Raw genomic sequence first — 14,941 nt, forward strand, 5'->3', positions numbered from 1 at the left:
AGCTCTTTACACCAAAGTATGAAAAAGTCAGAAAGTGTCAGAAGATGGCGAAACAATTTTTTTTTACGGAGAAAGGAAGAGATACTCAGCACTCAACTGCAGACTTAGACGGCAGATATTCATAAAATAATAAAAACAGAACACATATCCACAGAGACCAACAACCAGACCTACACGTTTTGGCTGATCAGACCATGAATAAGGCTTTATCAGTTGAAACGCGTAGGTCCGGTTGTTGGTCTCTGTGGATATGTGTTCTGTTTTTATTCTTGGACTTAAATAAAGAAGATTTTATGAATATCAGATACTGAGTTTCTCAGTTTACTGATATGTTGGGGCCTCCACATAATCTAAGAGCAGCTGCTGACAACAAAAGACAAAGCGGCTGGAAGGGCGAGATAGAATCGCACATAGTGCGCTAATTTTTTTTTTACCTACACAAAGTTTAAGTTTAAAAATGTATTAAAACACAATAAAACTTGTATATATTTAGTATCCCTGTGATTGTACCAAACCCGAGAATAAAGTAGAGGTGTTATTGAGCGCAGTGAATGTCGTAAAAACAGAGCCTACAAGAAAATAGTGCAATTATGTTTTTTTCATCGATTTCAACGCATTAGGAGTTTTTTCTCGATTCCCATTACAAGACATGGAATAATAAATATTGTCACTACGAACTGCCATTTGTTATGTAGAGATAAGACCGCATACAGCTCTGTCCACGAAAAAATGAAAAAGTTATACATTTTTGAAGGTGGTGAGTAAAATATAAACAAAAAAAGGCTGCACCCTAAAGGGGTTAAGGACCATTATGTCAACTACTTCTCTAACATCCTAATAATTCTACAAACACTACATTTCATCTTGAATTTCTTGTGACTCTATTTCTCATTGTTTCCAATTTATCATATGTAGCAATAGCACTTTCCTTTCTCGTCCAGGTAGCTGTTTGTAGCACAATGCAACAGTCAGTGGTTTTATCCCATTAAATCTTCACACATATCACAACCTCTTGCAGTATATAAATGATATAGTTATACTTATCATACTTCATCCTGGTGGTAGATGTCCTTTAAAGGGGCTTTCCAAGGGAAAGGGCCTAATTTGCTGATCAGTGGGGGTCTCTGTGCTGAGACCCCCATAGATCATGTAAATGCGGGGTCCGTCGGGCCTTATTTTCAGGGGGTTTCTTATTTTCAGGGAAACAGGTATATCATAATTTTTACCTTTCACTTCTGTCAGCAGAAATTGACCTTATAAATCACTAGCAGTAAATTGTGAAGCAGATTAACACTTTCCAAATCATGTTTCTTTTATGACATCATTCAAAAAAATCAACTGTACAGTGAGGTATAAATTGTTTTTATTAGGTTACAGATTCAAAATTCCCCTTTGGCTGTGTTTAAAACTAAAATTCGGGAGAATTGGTTAAAGATTTCTCTGGCTTAGGAACATCAATTACAGTGAAGGAGGCATTCAGAGATGGGGAGAGCTTGACTTCAGTCAGTTTTACTCTCCACTTTGCTCAGTGACTTTATACATCCAATCTCCATCTCACTTAAAAGTTAATTATCTGGCTGATGCCACCAAGTGAAATATGATCAGGAAGGTGTTATGCTGCGCCACATCATATTAGTAGTGGTTTGGTAGGTCAGTTTCTGCTGACAGGTTCCCTTTTATTGCCATTTTAATAAAAGAAGGGTCCCAACTTGACCAGCTAATATGACGAGTAGACCAAATAATAGATGTTTTCAGTTCACGTACTGTAAGTTTCAGGCTCCTTTTCATGATTTTACAGATTTAGATTCAGGCCTGGCAGAATTTCACTGTGCAGTAAATATTAATCTAGGGATGAGATTTCCTTTGGGTGACACTACAGACAAAAGAAAGTTCTTTTTATAAAAGATTTTCATTTTCCTTTTGAAAATTCGGACCTCTAGTTTTTCTTTCACATCACAGAAGGAGCTTTCAAAATCCGAGCTTAAAATCATCCTTTATTTTGATGCAGGCATAAAAGGCTTATTAATATGATGTCTTTCATGCATGGAGTGTATTGTTGGGTGGGAGAGGGGTGCCTAAAGGAAAATTTTCATGTGGGGAATGAGTACATAACAAGGGGAAGGGGGATCTCGAATGTCATTCACAAGTGTGGAGCACATAGAAGAAATTGCTGGTACATATTAAGTTCTTGTATATCTCCCATTGTGAATATTGTTCTAGAAAAAACATAGGCTAGGGACAACCATGGCAGGCTTGCTGTTGAATGAGCCTGTTGCACATGGCTGGTTTCTGCTGTGCTTTGCATTGCAAGGGTTGAAATTAGCAAAAATAATTTAAATGCTGTTGATTCTATACCCATAATTTACAATTTATACACAGTGGGGCAGATTTATGATGCCTTGTATGGCAGTTTTCTGTGGTGTCTGCGATGGAGATGCCATGGGCAGCCAAATTTACTACAGCCTGTGCCGGATTACGGGTGCAGCTTATAGCTGAAATCTATGCCAGGTCTGACCTGGCACTGATTTAATTCAGGCTGAACCATCTTAGTTCTTTCGGCATGCTGTGCACCGGTAGGGGAGTGAGGAAATATTATGATGCGCCAATCTTAATAATTCCCCCTAGAATGCAGATGTGTTATTTAAAGCTCATTGGTCATGTGTGGCACTAGATCTGGATGAAAACTGCCATTTTTTTTTATCCTGGATACATATTTCAGGCTTCAAACATAAAGATATAAAATTGTTTTTGAACCCGGCTTCAAACTTCTCCACAACATTACTATGGACCGGCCTGGTGTGTTCCTTGGTCTTCATGATGCAGAACCCTGAGACCATCACACAGCAGGGGTATTTATACAGAGACTTGATAACACACAGGTAGATTATATTTATCATCATCAGTCATTTAGGACAACATTGGATCATTCTGAGATCCTCATTGAACTTCTGGGGTGAATTTGCTGCACTCAAAGTAAAGGGGCTGAATAATATTGCACCCCCCACTTTCCAGTTTATTATTTTTTACAAAAGTTTGAAATAGCCAATAAATTTCATTCCAATTCACATTTGTGTCCCACTTGTTGTTTCTTCACCAGAAAATTATATAAATTATACAGTAAATGAACCAACCTACTTCATGCTACAGATAATAAAACCCCCAAGTTCATATTGTAGATGTATTGGATGACTAAAAGAAATTGTGTCAGCTATTTTTAAGGAGCTAGCCTATCGGTTAATATTGCCGTGTAGCTGTGAATTTATAAAATTAGTTTGGTGGAAAAGGAAGGGGTTGTGGCTAAACATCTGGGAGAGATATATGATCTCTTTGTATATTTGTATATAAATCATAAGGGGAAACCCCAGGAGAATTGACCAGATTTGAAAACCCATTGTTCCATTTCAATGAACTGGCTTTACTAATCCATTTTATTTTGCTACATTTAAAGGTCTTTCATTTAAAGAACATCCCAGGTAAAATTGATACACTGCGCTATGTCTAAAGTAAGGCCAATGATCACCTAAGATAGAATCCCTGAGTCATACAGGCGGTCCCCTACTTAAGGACACCCAATTTACTGACGACCCCTAGTCACAGAAGGACCTCCCGACCCACTGTGACCTCTGATGAAGCTCTTTGGATGCCATTACTATAGTCCCAGGCTGCAACGATTATATGTAAGGTGTCTGTAATGAAGTTTTATTGAAAATTCTTGGTCCCGGGACAGCACACAATTTTAAAAATCCAAATGTCACTGGGACAAAAATAATTTTTGTCTAGAGCTACAATTTTAAACTATTCCTGTTCCAACTTACATACAAATTCAACTTAAGAACAAACCTAAAGACCCTATCTATACGTAACCAAGGCACTGCCTGTATATTGTTTTGTGAATCCCATACTGGGCATAACATCCAGCATTAGTCCTATCTGGAGTGTTCCTTTAAGGGCATATAAAGAAAAGCCCATTAATCACAGTGTCTGTTGCTGTCCTAATACACAAGACTTCCACTTAGCAGTCCTTTTTTTTCAAACTGAAGCTCCAAATAGCACAAGCTAATGAGTTAAAATCGGCAAATGTGTCTGCAAAAACAGTGCTTTTATCATAATGGCAGAAAATGCTTGGGTCAGACTGTAGTGATGCTTAATATGATAATTTATTTTCTTCCACCTAAAATGAATGTGTTCAAGCATTGAAAAGAGACTTGATTGCTTCATTCAGCCACCGTTCCAAAATACTTCTGGAAATTATGTATATTTATCTTTCAAATCAGACTGCGGTCTAAATATAGCGGCCTCTGTTCTTTTCCCGGGGCCTTTACTATAGAAATAGAATAAAAATACAAATCTTCCACTCGTTATTCTGTTTGTTGCCTTATTTTTTTTTTTTCAATACTAAGATGTCGTCTGAATTGTTTACATGGTGTCAGTGTATAAGGGATGCTGTTATTTGCATATGAAATTCACACGTGTATCATCTAACATAGGGAAAACGAGATCATCATCGTTACATTGTCTTAATAAAAACCCTTTGATGGGATATTGATGAAACTGGATCCGTCAAGATGAATGCAAATTATTGTTTTAGGAAATAACTGTACAAACGTTTCAATTACCGCACGGCAAATTACACGGGAGAATTCAGTGATTTCAAATAAAATTAAACATGTACATTTATGACGTGCAATTAAGTTTACATTAAGCAATTTAATTTCTTTCTCCCAAAATGCAGAGATTTCGAGCTAAAAGAATGGAAATTTGGTTCACCGATGCAAGACGGGATCCAAGGTAGGAGATAATACAGAAGTCAAAGTCAGGGTTTTGCTATAACGCTGTTAATAGCCTGCACGGAATCTGTCATGTACCCCCCAAGACTTTGATCTTTGAATAAAATATACAATATTAAGTTAATATGTAAAACACAGAGGAGGTGATGTTTCTTTCAATTTTTTTAATCTATGTGTGGCTTTGTGTTGGTGCAATGTTGTCGTTGTGGGGCAGTGGGAGTTTTGTGTCTTTTCTATGCGATGAATAAACATAGACCAAAGCAAAGTCAATTTGACACACACCCTTCTTGCATCAAATTCCGGGACCCAAGCATTCTAGGGGGCCCATGGCCACTCAAACCACCCACCAAATTTTATGCTGAGAAGGACCTCCACCCATGAAATCTGTTCCTGCTGTCAATACATGTATACAACAGCCATCTCAGTACATTTGAAGGTCATCCAAAGGTCCTGAAACCGCAGATTGAAAGCAGGGAGAAGGGACACATCCTTCATTTCCCAAAAAGCTGATTACACATTGGAAGTGATTCCACACTTGTAGGGGCAACAATATTCATACAGTCCAGGATCCAAGTCCGTCGTAATCTGCCCCTGACATTCACGTAAATTCACGCAAAATTATTCCAGTCTCTCCCCACGGTGTATGTGCCGCAACTTTTTATGTGTTTTGCAACTATTTCTGCAACTGGCAGACAACAAATAAGAAATCTGCAAAAAGATGTATTACAGGGCCAAAAGCCACTTAATAAATCTGATGGGCAGCGGAGCTCCACAGACACATGTAGAACTGTCCCACGGAAACTGTGTAATAATAAATCACAAATTTAAATTGTAAGTTAACCTTTGAAGCTTATTTATTTCAGAAATGAATAGTGCAGGTGATAAAGTAAACTCTGCAATATGCTACATTAACCCCTTAATGATTAATGTTGAACCAAAAGTGGATATAACTTTGGAATATATCCAGGTGATTTTCTCATGACACATTGCAATTCCTGTTAGTTGAAAAATTGGGATGACTTTTTTTTGCATTTATTTATGAAAAAAGTACATATTTGGGAAAATTCTCAATTTTTGAAATTCAAAGTTTTCAACTTTTCTGATGCAAAATCATAACACCAACATAATTTCATAGCTTACTGAATGTCTGCTTTATGTTTACATGTTTAGGTTTTTTTTATGCGCCCCCTCATTTTTGTAGGATGTTATGAGGCTTAGAACTCGATTTTCACATTTTCATATAAAAACGCAAAATCATACCTTTGAGGAACCTGCTCAGCTTTCCGCTCAATTTGTGTTGGTAAACTGCAGTATGGGCGCATGCCAGGGCATTGAAGGGAAGCTGCACCATTCAGAGCAGATTATGCATTGTCACTTTTTATTGGCTATACAATCTTTATTTTTTGGCAATTTGGACATATAAGGGCTTATTTTCTGCGAGATTATATGCACTTTAAAAATACAGGTAGTCCCCAGGTTATGTACAAGATAGGTTCCATAGGTTTGTTCTTAAGTTCAATTTGTATGTAAGTCGAAATTTAATATTTTACTGTTGTAGTTCCAGACAAAAAATTTTTTTTGCCCTAGTGACAATTGGGGTTTCAAAATTTTTAGCTGTAATGGGACTAAGGATTATCAATAAAGCTTCATTATAGACACTTTACAGCTAATCATTGCAGTCTGGGACTATAGTAAAGCATTCAGAAAGCTTCACCAGAGGTCACAGTGGGCAGAGAGGTCCGTTTTTAACTAGGGGTTGTCTGTACTTCATATTAGTGTGTCTTATTGATGACATTGATGAGGAAAAGAAAATCATATATTCTGGTTTTGGATGGTTTGAATTTAACTAACTGGAGCCTGTTTCCATGGCATCACAGTAGCCTGCATAAACGCTTCAGACATAAAACAATAGTGATATATTTTTTTTAAATGTAGGATATTCTTAAAGTTGCTTTAAAACTTAATTTACAATACAAAGAGAACAGATTTGGATGGTGGACCTTCTCTTTAACATCGTGATTTAGGGGTGGGCAAAAGTTACTCCAATGGAGTAGCCATCTTGTCCTGTAATCTAACCAGACATCCAGTTGGCTGAACAAACTTTTACATACATATTTCTGAATGTTTTAGGTTGGGCTTTTCTATAAAATCATTTCTGTGTTAGGTTTATTACTTCTTTTAATATTTTCCTGGATAGTGCTTGATTACCACAGGACCATTGTTATTGTCCAAGGGAAATAATTCAGAAGACCCTCTCCACGCCCCTACAAAGTGCTCTTAAATCATTTGTGTCTGGTTCATACTTTGAGTTCCTTAGTTACAACTTGATCTGTAAAGCACAGAATATGATGGCGCTATATAAATAAAGATTATTAATGTGTAGCCAGTAATTTACCACTTATCTCTGATTACCTATCACTGCTATCATCACATGGTGAAGGGACAACATTTTCTTTAGGTTGCACAAGTTAAGGCTTTTCTGTGCTCGCAGGAGCAGGTTGTACATCCCTTGTTGAAATCAAAACTCTTACAAAAACCTATACACACAACACAAGAGCAGATAAGAATCCAAATGTACAAATAAGCACTATAGGCACGTGTTCAGCGAGCAGGGCAATCCCAATGCTTGAAATTTGACACACATCGGTGACAATCTGTAAGTGACTTGGTCTTGAAAGTACACAGCTGACAGGATGAGTAATGGCAGGACACATGACGATGTCATATAAAGATATGCTCCATGCTGTTTAGGATCAGCTTCAAAACTGTAAAAATCACAGCTTATATTTTAGTTAACATAAAGTCGACAGTTTAATGGTGTGCACAAAAATACGGAAAGCATAACACGAAGGGACATCTATTTTTTATATTCTAGATATCTATATAGTCTAGATCAGTGGTGGCGAACCTATGGCACGGGTGCCAGAGGCGGCACTCAGAGCCCTTTCTGTGGGCACCGGGGCCATCTCCCCAGCACACCAGACAGGATTCAAAGAATCTTCCTGAAGTTCCAAGCAACTTAAAAGATGCTGCTTTCAGTGATATTTAGATACTTACTTTGCTATTTGGGACTGTAGGAAGAGGGAGAATGAGTAGACAGGGCCAATTTATCTTTGGAGGACCTCCTGCCGGCCTCACTATTTTCTCTGTGTACAGAGGGACACTGGAAGAAGCTAAAATTATGAAAATTTTCCATCTTCCTACTGTGTTGCTGTCCTCAGGAGGCCAATATGATTGAAAGTTGTTGAAAAGGGAGCAATAAGTCACTGCTTTAATTTTTGTTTGGCACCTCACAACAAATGAGGGGGTTTTGGGTTGCAGTTTGGGCACTCGGCCACTAGAAGGTTCGCCATCACTGATCTAGATATTCTACTGCCAATTCTAACATTGCGCCTATATTGTGCCTAAACTTTGGCAAAAGTAAAGTGATTAATAACAGGCAGGAACTCAACTCATCACAGATGGTTGTAGCAACAATGCGCCAGAATTAAGGCGCAACAACGAGACTTGAGCGCAGAACAGTGATACATCTGGCCCCAGGTGTACAAAATGTGATTTAGTCCCCATTCCTGGTGCAAAGTTGGGAATTGCACATACTGTATTCTGCCCCCTACACCACTTGGGCAGGGACGGGGCAATGCTGGCCTGTTTCAGGCGCATGCTATAGTGCAGTCCTATGCCAGGCTGGATCTGGCATAGAATTGAGCTTGACAAATGATGCCAGATATCAGCCTCTTAATATATCAGCCAATTCAAGGGGAGGAGTTTGGATCATATGCTGACACATTACTCTGTAGTATCCATTTATAATAAATGTCTAGTATGCATGTATTTTTTCATACTGCACATTTTCTACATTTGAAGAATAATATTTTTTATTCACAGAAATCTAATTGAAATCAAGGAGTAATTTGCCATTGCAATTTATTGGTTCATGTAATGCTTTTATTTTCCTGTGGGGGCACTTTAGGGAAACTGATCACTTGCTGTAAGGTTCCCCTTCAGATGACACCTGATTATTGGGTTTTCAGAATACAACCTTGTAAAGAATTTATTTTTAGGAGAACATATTTAAAAAAAATACTTGTGTAAGGTGTATAACACCTGTAATTTTAAGAACTTTCTGTTAAACATTAAGTTTTGTCTCTTAGTCTCAATCCATAGATTTACATTTTCTTCCCCAAAAAGTATTTTTGTTGTACTTTGAACATGACAGGGTGGCCAGAACTGAAATGAGTTAGAAATGAAAGGAATAATGTGCTTTAGCATCAAAGCTCTTCTGAAATGCCAGACTTTATATTACCTGTGTGAGATTTCACTTGTCTGCCAGTTCCCATCATTCACCTCATTTATATTATTCTGCTAAATCTTCTGGTAGTTAGATTTGCTCAGTAAACAGATCTGGGCCTTTTCCAGCCTCGTTTACTATAAATTGCCCAGATCTGGTGTCATTTATGGGGATAATAGTGTGTTGCTTACAGAACGTTTTTTCCTATTGCAAAACCCAATTTCAAAGATTCTATAGAGTATTTTTGAGTTAATAGGTAGATCCTCAAAACGGGACCTTGATCAAGTAGATAGTGAATTGGAATATCTTTTCCTCTCTGGAGGACTAAGTCCATGCATTAAATGGATGGCCCATTAATATGAGTAGTAATTCTGTAATCTTTAAAGTCTTTCATATTCCCTTACAGAGTTAGGCTTCATGCACATGACCATACGCATTTTGCGGTTGGCGTTTTTGCGGCTGTTTTCTGGCTGAAAATAGAAGGCCAAGTGTCAACCATATGTGACTCATATGCCACTGTAAACTGGCAATATCTGCCAAAAAATATGATAGATAGGCACCTACATGACCTGGTCTCCCGGGCAATCCACTGCAAAAACAGATCCTATATGGTGGACAACACAATGGGGGTCAGTTATCTTTATTTTTTTTTTATTTTTTCTGTCTTTTTGAGACTTTTTTGGCGCCTTGACATTTTTTGCGCCTTTTTGTGGACATTGTGAAATGTCCACCAGACATTTGTTTATTGTCAGTAAGACACATTTATCTTCTATTCCAGATTTACTAAATTTTGACGCAAAAAACACTAGACGTTACCATTCTTAAGTTAACTTAGAAAATGGAAAGAAGTGACTTGAGACATTTGTAACAAATGTCAAAAAGAGATCTAAAAGAAAACATTTAACACAAGGAAAAAGTGAGAAGAATAAATTACCAAAGTAGCAGATGGAAAAAAGACAGGCAGATATAAGATAAATATAGATAATATAAATGGCCCCAAATATGTAGGTCTCTTTTTGTGCTCCCATAGACTTCTAACAAGAGACTGTACAGCAGAAGAATGTTAAAAAATGGGACATGTTCTATTTTTTACATTGCGGTCTAATGGCCAGTTCACGGTGCAGTGAGAAATACGGTGACCAGATACATAGCCGTATTTTCTATTAAAGTCAATAGGGCCATTTTAAGACCTCAAAAACCAAAAAAAAAACTGTGATGTACATGAGACCTTGTACTGATCATTGAAACTCACAGCAGTGAGCAATGGTCTCCAACCATTTTATTACCACAAACTGGCTGCATGGCACATTTTTTTCCCCAGGGACTGGTGTGGGTGCGCTTTTGCCCCCATAGTCCCTAAAAAAAATGTATACCTCACCCTTACCTAACCACAACCTAAGTGGTTGTGGTTCTCTTTCCCACAGCCCCACCTCTTCTACTGCCTCCTTTTGATACAGCTGCCCCCCTTATAATGTCCTGTACTCTGTGACACTGTGTGGTGCCAATGAACAGGGAATAGCCTTCAGAATACCTTGCGCACTGTGGCAGTAGCACAACTATCAGTGTATGCTGGACTCCTGCTCTGATGAGCTTAAAGGGGTATTCCAGGAATCAGCATAATTCATATACAAATGGGCACTCAAAATATAAGCTAATGTGTAATTAGTTGTTATTTAAAATTTTGCTCCCCTTAGCAGAAAATGCTGGTGACATAGACTGTAATGAAGAATTAAAATGCTACCGGCCCTTTAATCAGCCCGTTAATTTCCTCCATGCGGTCCGTTGCAGGACAGAAGATGGCTGCTAGTCACATGTCCACATCACATGTCCGGCACCTGCCTGGGTGGGTCATGTGATCACCACTAAGTTTGGCTGTAGTCGGTTGGTTGCAGTGCATCCAGTATGGCCAGTGTTGTGGTGATGGCAGTTACACATCATTACTATGGTAACAGAGCAAGAAAACCTGTTACATCATCACTGGGAGCAGAGCATAAGTGGTAGGAGGAGTTACTGAGTACTAAAGGATCATGGAACTTGTAGTTTCCAGTGGCGGCCATCTTAGTGATAACTCCACCTACTTTAGAGAGGCCATAAATTTTGTAAATCATAAAATCAAACTATTTAAGCTCCGTTTTGTGACTAATGACATTGAGTATTTTTTTATTCATTTAGTTATATCATCATGGATTTTTGTGTCAGACGTTCATATTCCCGGAATACCCCTTTAACTTCTGAGCTTGTGCTCACCATGGCAGGATAGTACAACAGAAGCAGCTGTCATACAACTTAATATCCTGTTGTGATGCAGCTAGGGGTTAACAAAAAAGAATATTTACAAAGTGGGAAACCCTTTTGGGGTTTTTTAACTTTACATGTCCCATAGGAAAGTACATCTTCATAAACTACCTTCAATAGCTGCCACCCAGACTTGTCATGATGTACATGAACAAAGGAACAACACTATAGCCACTGAGTGACATCCCAGTGGGACTCTTCTCTGCCTCCGTGACTCCTTATAGGTCATTTAAAACTGTTCAATGTGTGTTAGGCTAAAGCTAAATCTCTGAATCAGAATATAGAGCGACATCATTGTGATCTTGTCACTGTCCTACATAACAGGTTGGTGGCCATTTGAGGGCCTTCATCCTTATGACAAATTTCCTTCAATTATAGACAGCTGCAAAGTGGATCACTCCATTAGAAAATGATGTGATGTCATTACTTCAATGTAGCAAATCTCCTGATTCTCACTGTGAAATGTATCATGTAAGTTGTGTCTCTGACCCAGCAAGTGATAGAGGGGTCTTGAGCTTCTTGAGGCATAGGGGTCCAAGTGAGCCTTCACAAATGATTTATAGTAGTTACTATATTACTTTAAAAATATCACTGATTATTACACATGAAATACTCTTTAAAGATCAGCTTAAAAATACATCACAAGGTTGGAAGTTCTGAACAGTGAAAGTCTCTATTGAAACTATAGAATGGAGACTTGTTCAGCAGAAGTACATATAATGCGTCGTCCATACAGCAAAGAATGACGGCCTTTGATGTGCTGTTCGTTCATTCAGTAAGGTTCCTTTCTCTCCTATTAAATGGATTCCTGCAGATGCCCACCTTTATCCTCCTCACAGAGGGGGCCTATATGTTACACAACTTGTGTAGAAAACAGATTGTATTTTTCTGTAATTTTTCAGTTTTTTTTCTTAAGTAAAATTCGTAATATAATAAACTGCTGTGGGAACGGCAAATTCTTTATTGAAATTGAAGTCTTGACTATTGTTTGGTAAAAAGACTCCACTTCCATCACCACCATGGACAACCGGCTTTCATTGCCTGATTGTGGCATTTTTTTCTATTATGCCCTTAATTATGGAGCCTGTCATCTTGGTTGAGCTTGTGTAACAGCATTTAGTGAAATGCTTTACAGCAGCTTCATGGAGATAGGCAACAATAGAGTAGAACAACTTATTGAAGCCTATGGAGAGTTTTGAGTCTGGTCTGGGCAGATAGGAGTAACAGATAAGCTGTGATATCATCTTGTCAGTAGTGGAAGCAGTGATGGTGATTTCTATGCAGATATGAAGCTGTTGTCTTCTATTGTGATCCTGTCTGTGATGTAAATGAGGTTACTACTGTATAGCACACTTCTAAACAATTAGTAATTGTCAGGGTTTTAAGAGAAATATTTATTCTGTCAAGGCAGATAAGTCTGCAGACTTAGGAAACAGGCACGGAATAGGGGTACAAGTACAGTAATTGGTTGCAGGCTCTTAAACATGGATCAGAGTACAGGTTCAGGGTTTGGTGCCAGGTCAAGGTTTTGGGTTACTGGATCAGATCAGGGTACAGAGTTCTGGATAAAGACTAGGCGTAATTACGTTCAGAGAGTCAGGTCACAGAAGAAACAAATAACCAGCAATGAGTCACCTGAGCAGTAGTCATATATCTATCCCAAAGATGCCGCCCCCAGCAGCTGACTGGTTATCCGTTGTATTACTAAACCCGCAGCTGAGAAAGCAGTGAGCTGAGCAGCTAAGAACTCAGCAGCCAGAGCCCAAACAGAGTATTCAGAGAATCATGGAGAAATCTTACTAGAATTTACAAAATTCCCAAACTTACATATACCATATAAACTTTAAAATTACAGAATTATGTGATGACACTTTGCCTTTAAAAAATAACACATCACAGTTTTTTCACATTCAAAAACCCCAGGCTGTACATAGTAAAATGTACCAAAAATCTCTGTTATATCAATACACTTGGCGCTCACAAAATACTGGTTGAATACTCCCAATGTTACTATAATTACTCAGCTGCTCTACGTTTTTATCCCAAGGACATTTTTTGTATTTATATTTTAAGTCATGGACACACATTAGTTGTTGAGTATGTTTCAGGATAATAATAAGTAATAATCAATAAATACTTTATGTAGTATTAGGTTGTATAATTAGTATAACATAGTAAAGCCCAGGTTTCCTCAGGGCTCAGTCCTAGGTCCTCTTCTCTTCTCCCTCTATACTGCACCCATTGGACAAACCATCAGCAGATTTGGTTTTCAATATCATCTTTATGCTGATGACACCCAGCTGTATACCTCAGCACGTAACATCACTCCTGCCTTAATCCAGAACACTAGTGACTGTCTCTCTGCTGTCTCTAACATCATGTCCTCTCTCTTCTTGAAACTTAATCTTTCTAAGACCAAACTTCTTGTCTTTCCACCATCCACTAACAGAGCCTATCCTAACCTCTCCATATCAGTCTGTGGGGTCACCATAACCCCAAAGCAGCAGGCCCGCTGTCTTGGGGTTGTGTTGGACTCCGACCTCTCCTTTGAGCCACATATTCAATCTCTTGCTCGCTCTTGCCGGATGCATCTCAGAAACATCTCCAGAATCCGACCGTTTCTCACATTTGAAACCTGTAAAATGCTAACTGTTGCTCTGATTCACTCTCGACTAGACTACTGTAACTCTCTACTAACCGGTCTTCCACTCACCAAACTCTCTCCTCTCCAATCAATTCTTAATGCAGCATCCAGGCTCGTCTTTCAGACTAAACGCTACACGGATGCCTACAGTTCATGCCAGTCACTGCCAGTCTCCTTTCGAATACAGTTTAAAATAATAACTAGAGATGAGCGAGCACTAAAATGCTCGGGTGCTCGTTACTCGAGCCGAACATTTCCAGATGCTCGAGTGCTCGTTTCGAGTAACGAGCCCCATTGAAGTCAATGGGAGACCCGAGCATTTTTCAAAGGGACCATGGTTCAGGAATAAAATGTGTTATTTAATTGAAAAATAATGTCTTCTGATAATTTGCAAACATCTGCGATCTATTCTTCACTGTTCCGCGCGTATATTATCTCCCGACAAGTTAGCAGATGTAAAGAACAGTGAAGAATAGAATAAAAACAGTGAACACAGTGAACACAGTGAACACAGGATCATTTAAGATAAAAACACAGTGCAGAACACAGTGCAGAATAGATTACAGATGTTCGGCACATCTGCTTACTTGTCGGGAGATACGCGCGGAACGGCGCGAACAAAATAGCATGTGAAGAACAATATATATGTGTGTGAAGAACACATTGCAGATGTTTAAATACATCTGCAATGTGTTCTTCACACATATATATTGTTCTTCACATGCTATTTTGTTCGCGCCGTTCCGCGCGTATCTCCCGACAAGTAAGCAGATGTGCCGAACATCTGTAATCTATTCTGCACTGTGTTCTGCACTGTGTTTTTATCTTAAATGATCCTGTGTTCACTGTTTTTATTCTATTCTTCATTGTTCTTCACTGTGTTTTTTTAATTAAATGCTCGATCTCGAGCAGGGGAAATACTCGTCC

The 14,941-nt window shown here is 38.5% G+C and overlaps 1 protein-coding gene and 1 long non-coding RNA gene across 3 annotated transcripts in view; one reads left to right on the plus strand and one right to left on the minus strand.

Moving 5' to 3' along the window:
• LOC140069829 (uncharacterized) overlaps window positions 1-4,849 on the plus strand; it is a 61,950-nt gene extending 57,101 nt beyond the window's left edge. The window contains exon 3 of the long non-coding RNA XR_011848860.1: window positions 4,733-4,849. This is a non-coding gene — a long non-coding RNA (uncharacterized lncRNA). The remainder of the gene's footprint in view (window positions 1-4,732) is intronic.
• Window positions 1-14,941, minus strand: part of MDGA2 (MAM domain containing glycosylphosphatidylinositol anchor 2) — a 453,765-nt gene that overhangs the window by 205,909 nt on the left and 232,915 nt on the right. The gene's annotated exons all lie outside the window — the stretch shown is intronic.

Source organism: Engystomops pustulosus, chromosome 7 (genome assembly GCF_040894005.1).
Source record: "Engystomops pustulosus chromosome 7, aEngPut4.maternal, whole genome shotgun sequence".
Classification (NCBI taxonomy): domain Eukaryota; kingdom Metazoa; phylum Chordata; class Amphibia; order Anura; family Leptodactylidae; genus Engystomops; species Engystomops pustulosus.